The sequence below is a fragment of the Mus caroli genome, chromosome 19 (genome assembly GCF_900094665.2).
Source record: "Mus caroli chromosome 19, CAROLI_EIJ_v1.1, whole genome shotgun sequence".
Classification (NCBI taxonomy): domain Eukaryota; kingdom Metazoa; phylum Chordata; class Mammalia; order Rodentia; family Muridae; genus Mus; species Mus caroli.
This window is the reverse complement of record NC_034588.1, coordinates 24,781,363-24,787,425: the sequence shown is the minus strand read 5'-3', so window position 1 is coordinate 24,787,425 and position 6,063 is coordinate 24,781,363. Positions and strand designations below refer to the sequence as shown.

General features: G+C 45.2%; 1 long non-coding RNA gene across 2 annotated transcripts in view; it reads right to left on the bottom strand.

Moving 5' to 3' along the window:
- LOC110286112 overlaps window positions 1-4,796 on the bottom strand; it is a 16,131-nt gene extending 11,335 nt beyond the window's left edge. The window contains exon 1 of one of the 2 annotated variants that reach the window (XR_002377115.1): window positions 4,615-4,796. This is a non-coding gene — a long non-coding RNA (uncharacterized LOC110286112). Of the gene's footprint in view, window positions 1-3,127; window positions 3,185-4,614 lie in introns of those variants that run through there. The other variant, XR_002377116.1, reaches the window with a different exon arrangement.
- Window positions 4,797-6,063: the final 1,267 nt, after the last annotated feature.

Below are 6,063 nucleotides of genomic sequence, written 5' to 3'. Positions count from 1 at the left end.
GTGGATGAAGGAAAGAACCCAAAAGTAAGCAAAAGTCTGAAGGCTTGCTGTGGCTACCCTGACTCTCTCTCTCTCTCTCTCTCTCTCTCTCTCTCTCTCTCTCTCTCTCACACACACACACACACACACACACACACACACACACGCCTTTGCCTCATTAATCTAACTCTGCTCCCACCCTTACAATGCAGAGGAAAGGGATTCCCCCTACTTGGCAGCCACATTCTTGCAAGATTCAAGGCAAGACCTGGACTTACTGTCTTCCCTCTTCCCAAGCAAGGGCTTGGACTTTTGTGTCCTTTAGCACATCTTCTGTTTCGGGGAGTCTGCACTTCTCTGACCTCTGAGGTAAATGCAATGGTTCATCACAAACAAGCCTTGAAACAGGATTCATCTTTGTGAAGACTTCCAAGCCTGAGCCCATCTTCTCGGAGCCTTTTATAACCTTTTATAACCCATTTCTCTTGTCTGGTACCTCACCTTCCCCCAGACTTTCCTCAGAAGCAGAAAATGGTAACCAACTCCCAGATAGAGAAGCAGGACTGATTCATACAGTCAGGTGGGAACTATTAGCGATTCTTTTTGAGTGTGGGTGGTTGAGGCCACAGGCCAACTGCACAGGGGCGGGAATGACCAGCCACCAAGGACTGTACCCAGGGTCGTTCCCTGATGAGTCTGGCGGCTACAGCCACTCCTACGTATTTTCAGGAAAGAAAATACGGGCTGAAGGCTGAGCAGAACTTAGGCTAGTCCTTATTCTGGCAGTCAACTTGAAAAGCCAGTCCTACACAGAGTCCTCTTGCAGGAATTTGGGACTAGATATCACAGTGAAAAAGACATTTCCCTGCCCACCTCCTCCAAAAACAAAATAGAACAAAAAACAGAAAGAAAGGATGGAAATTGCATAATTCTGCATAATTATTTGCATGTCCCTTGATTCTCTCATAAGCATTAAATACAAAGACATATCCAAGAGTGCTCTTGGGATCCACAGAACACAGATCTTGGCCTATCCAAGGACACATTCCCCTTCTTCTTTCATGTCTGTGTATCTATAAAACTGCAGGCTAATTAAGTAGGACTGACAATTATTCTTCGCTTAATTCACTACAACTTAATTATCAGCGAATGACGGAGAACAGAAACAGGATGGATAGATTCCTTTCTAACTCATATCCAGGGTAAAACTCAAAGCTGTGAAATTAAAAACAAGCATTTCCCATCACAATGCCCTGGCACTATGGTCTTGGGAGACCATGAAACAATTCCACATAACTTTCATGCTTTGCCCATTTAAACCTATAAGAAAATTTGCTTTTGTTTGGCAGACCAACAAGCGATAGAAGACGTCTTAGCTAGGTTTGTTACAAAGGATGGATGACGAAAAGAGCTGATTGCTAAACACATTTGTCAGTTACTAGCCTTTTTTTTCCTGACCCCCAGTTCTGGAGAGACGCTATTCTCAAGTAGGCTATCTTTTTGGCCTCTTAGACTGTAAATGCTGGTTTAGTGCTGAGGTCAGCACTAATCCGTGTGATTCATGATGGGATCAGCACATTAAACTTTTACCTCAGTGGCTTGAGAGGGACATTTACCCCCACACTTTTAGACTGTCCCACGTTCCTCTCCCTCTCCACCTTGAGAGCAGTGCGTAGAAGCTGTAGCTACTTTACTCTCTCCTCCAAGATAAATGCAGCTGCTGGCCAGAATTTAGTCCTGATGGTAACATCACACACACACACACACACACACACACACAAATCCTGCTGAATATATTTTTTGTTGTATGTGGTTTCAGGGTTAACCACTCTACAATGGAAAATCAATAAGGGATCTCGTCCCTGGGAAAGACTCATTTTCTTTCTTTCAGCAGCAGGGAGTTCTTGGTCTTCAGTTCCCTGTAGTTCTTTCTAGGTTCTTGTCTAGGACTGGTGACCCACGAAAGTTTCCCCCTTCCATGTTAACACATCCACCGATATGTCTTTTAAAATCTAATAACTAGCCTGGTGTCACACCTGTAACCCCACTATCTAAGGCTGAGGATTCAGACCTCGAGTTTAAAGCCAGACTGGGCTATGAACTAGCCTGGTCTTTAGGATGAGACATTGTCTCAAAACAACAACAATAGCAACAGCATGTAGGAAACTTAGAGGCACTAAGACTAGTTCCAAACAGCTTAGTACATGGCATGTTTTCTTCCCTGCCCATGAGCACACGGCTCTTAACATGCGCCCCCCTCTCCTTCCCCGGCTTCGTTTATCCCTCCCAGTCCTTCTTACGTCCTGATTGGTCAAGTATTTATTGGTTTATTCTGCCCGTTTTCTCCTCTACTCTGGAAGCTTCAGCAAGACCTGAAATTAGATATTTCTTTTTTCCAACTGACTTTAGGGAATGGAGAACAATGTAGGGTGCACAGTAGGGCCTCATCTGGAGGCTGGTAAATTGATGAATGAGGCAGGGGGATCTCTTGAGCCTAAGAGCTTGAAGCCATTCTGGAAGGTAGAGCATTACCCCCTTCTCAGAAAGCACTGACACTCTCTCTATGCACAGAACCCAGGAATTGCCAAACGGGGGTCACAGCAAGGGAATACCATGGGCAAGCCATGAAGAGAACTAGAATTATATTTAGAAACAAATTAGTGGCAAGGCATAGCTATGAATTGCGTGTCTGTTGATCACAATGTCACAAAGTCATGGTAAACTTTCTGGAGTACACGGGAGAAAATAATCCTATTATCTGTCATCTCAGCCATAATAAAAGTGTTTCTTTTTATATAGCATCCCTTTTTCCGCAGTGCCTATGGAGTACAATCATTAAAAGTTAAACAAAACTGAATAAATCTACCAACTTATTCCACCCTGGCTACACCCAGCAGAAACACCCAGCAGCTCCTGCAAGGCTTTGTTCTCCCTGTACCTTTGGCAACCTGACCAGGGGGCTTAAGGCTTGTCAGTATCAGGTTTCACCAAAGTTTGTATCTATGTCCTGCTCTACCCACTCCCTATCCAAGCAGACCCACAAGTTTCAGTCACTTTGACAAGACTTTGTTGCCACTCCACTATACTTTGAATTAGTGAGTGTTTTCAGTGTGGTAATGATTGTTCCAGAACTCTCTGGAGACCCTACCCAGCTGGCTGTTCAGTTCAGAACTTAGCAGTTGCATACACAAGGCTGTGAAGAGTTGAGGGGAGTGGCCAGAAGCTTCAAGGCGTTGATTCAGGAGGCGGTGACAGACACACTGGTGACTATGTCAACTGTCCTAATACTCTGTTTGGGGGAAAACAAGACTACAGGTTAGTGAAGAGCATTTAGACCTAAAGTGTTCAGAAGGGTGAGACTGCGCAGGTGTGGACAAAACCTGCATACAGAGATTTCTGAGTGAGACAGTTCTGCCTGAGATTAGCAAGGACAATCAGAGGAAATGAGAGGAGATGGGTTTGACCTGATGGTATGATGTAATAAAGACCCCCATTGGTGTGTGCCACACTGTTCTTGCACAGTGGGTTCTAGTTTTCTTTCTATTGCTGTGAGAAAGAGCTAATACAACTCGGGGAGGAATGGGTTAACTTGGCTTGTGCATCCTGGGTCATAATCCATTCCCGGGAGATGTCTGACCAGGAACTCAAGGCAGAAACTGAAGCAGAGATCACGGGTGAATGCTGCTTACTGGCTCATGGCTGGTTCAGCTGTTCCTTGATGCAAACCAGGACCACCTGCCCAGAGGTGGCACTGTCCACCATGGACTGGGCCCTCCCAACCCCTCCCATATTCATCATTAATCAAGAAAACGTCCCCCACAGGCTTGTCTACAGGCCAGTCTGATAGAAGCCTTTTCTCAGGGGAAGTTTCGTCTGCCCAGGTGTCTAGCTTGTGTCCTTGACAGAAAACTAATCAACAGAAGAAGGAAACAAATCTGCAAAATCATATAAAAGATCAGGATGAGTGAGTAATGTGGGCGTGGGATAGGATTTGGAAGCCAAGATATATGTTTTTGGTGATGGTGGTGGTGGTGGTGGTGGTGTATGTGTGTGTGTGTTTGTGGTTTATGGTCATGAACATGTTTGTGTGTGCACCCCATGTGAGTGTATGGGTGTAGAGGGTCAGAAGTCCATGTGGCTGTTGTCTTCTACAGCTCGCTACAGTACTGTTTTTTGAAATGGGATTTCTCACTGAACATAGTAGCACTTACCAGTTTGGCAAGACTCACTGGCCAGCAAAGCCCATAGATCTGCTTGTCTCTGTTCCTTCCCAAAGCTGGCAGACAGACATGGGATGCCATACCACGCTTTTTTACATGGATATGAGGGATCCAAATTCAGGTCTTCATATTTGCAGGATAATACTTTACCCACTGAGCCATCTCCCCAGCTGGATTTCTCTCCTTATGCAGACTGACCTGTTGGCTTCTGGATTATGACTGCCCATGAATGAGCCTTAGCTTCCTTCTCTAGAGGTACAGAAAACAGCCTCTGACTAGGTATAAAAATCAGATTACGTAACCTATACTCATGTCCATAGCCCAGAACCCCTAAAGAGTACCCTTTCCAATGCCTGAGAGTTTGTGTGATTCAGTGCAGGTACCATGACCGGTTTGTCACAGATGGTTGTCATACCTGCTTCCAATGAGGCTGGGACTCGACCCTCTAATGTGTCACTGATCCAGAGGGACAGACAGCTGGGTGAAGGCTGCCCCTGGGACTCTCTCCAAGGTGCTCCATGCACATGATGATGACTTTTGGGTTTAAAAGCTTCCGGTAGGGCTCAGCAGCAGGGACACATTAGGTTAGATGTGAGCCAGATGCTGCTCTGTGCTATTACAGCATAGGATGAATCTGTGACGGAATGGGAAGGAGGGGAGGTATTCTATTATCAGTTATCCGATTATTGAATCAAAACAACCCCCAGGAATTCCATGCCGGGAGACCAGAAAGGCTGGGGCGGCAGCCAGAGGAGCATCCTGACTCCAGCAGAAGCCTCGCACTGCTCTCGCATAACCACAATGAGCACGGACAGGATCCCTGGCTTTTGCTTCATCTTTTCTTTGAAATTGTTAGCACTGTTGTTGAAAGAACGGAGAGGAAACTAGGAACCTTTCCCTTCTCGCTGTGGCCAATCTGCAAATGAATTGATTTTCCTTTATCAGTTTGTCTAACTCAAGAGGCTGTGGGGCTTATAAACCTACATCATCCCTGGTAACAACCTCAGATTATGATACTATGTGGAGCATTTCAACACGAAAGGATTGGGAGTGCTTTTACTCTAAAGATGATAAATGTCTGATGAGACAGAGAAATTGAACACAGATATGTTGTGCTTTAAAGTAGGCACAGTGTGTGCATATATTAAAACATCACATCACCTACAAGTACATATAATTCTTAAGTTTTACATGTCTGTTGTTTAAAAAGCGAGGGGCTCCTCCTTGCTCTGCATTCAAAGCCTCCCAGGTCATCTTGAAGTGGGGTAGATGTGAGCTGCCAGGAACCTTTTGTCAGCTAAGATCCAGCACAGTTAACCAAATTTGCCCACATAGAAATATTCTTATATAGATATAGATTGTATGGGCTGGTTTTGTGTGTCAATTTAACACAAGCTGGAGTTATCACAGAGAGAGGAGCCTTCCTTGAGGAAATGCCTCCATGAGATCCAGCTGTAAGGCATCTTCTCAATTAGTGATCAAGAGGGGGAGGGCCTAGCCCATTGTGGGTGGGACCATCTTTGGGCTGGCAGTCTTGGGTTCTATAAGAGAGCAAGCTGAGCAAACCAGGGGAAGCAAGCCAGTAAGAAACATCCCTCCATGGCCTCTGCATCAGCTCCTGCTTCCTGACCTGCTTGAGTTCCAGTCCTGACTTCCTTTGGTGATGAACAGCAATGTGGAAATGTAAGCTGAATAAACCCTTTCCTTCCCAACTTGCTTCTTGGTTGTGATGTTTGCATCACAAGATCACAAACCTGACTAAGACATAGATTAAATAAGAATAACAATGGACCATCTTAAGGCACACTTAAGGTTTTACAGTATGGCCCTCTCCTTTGCCAGACATAAACCTGTAATTTTCCGA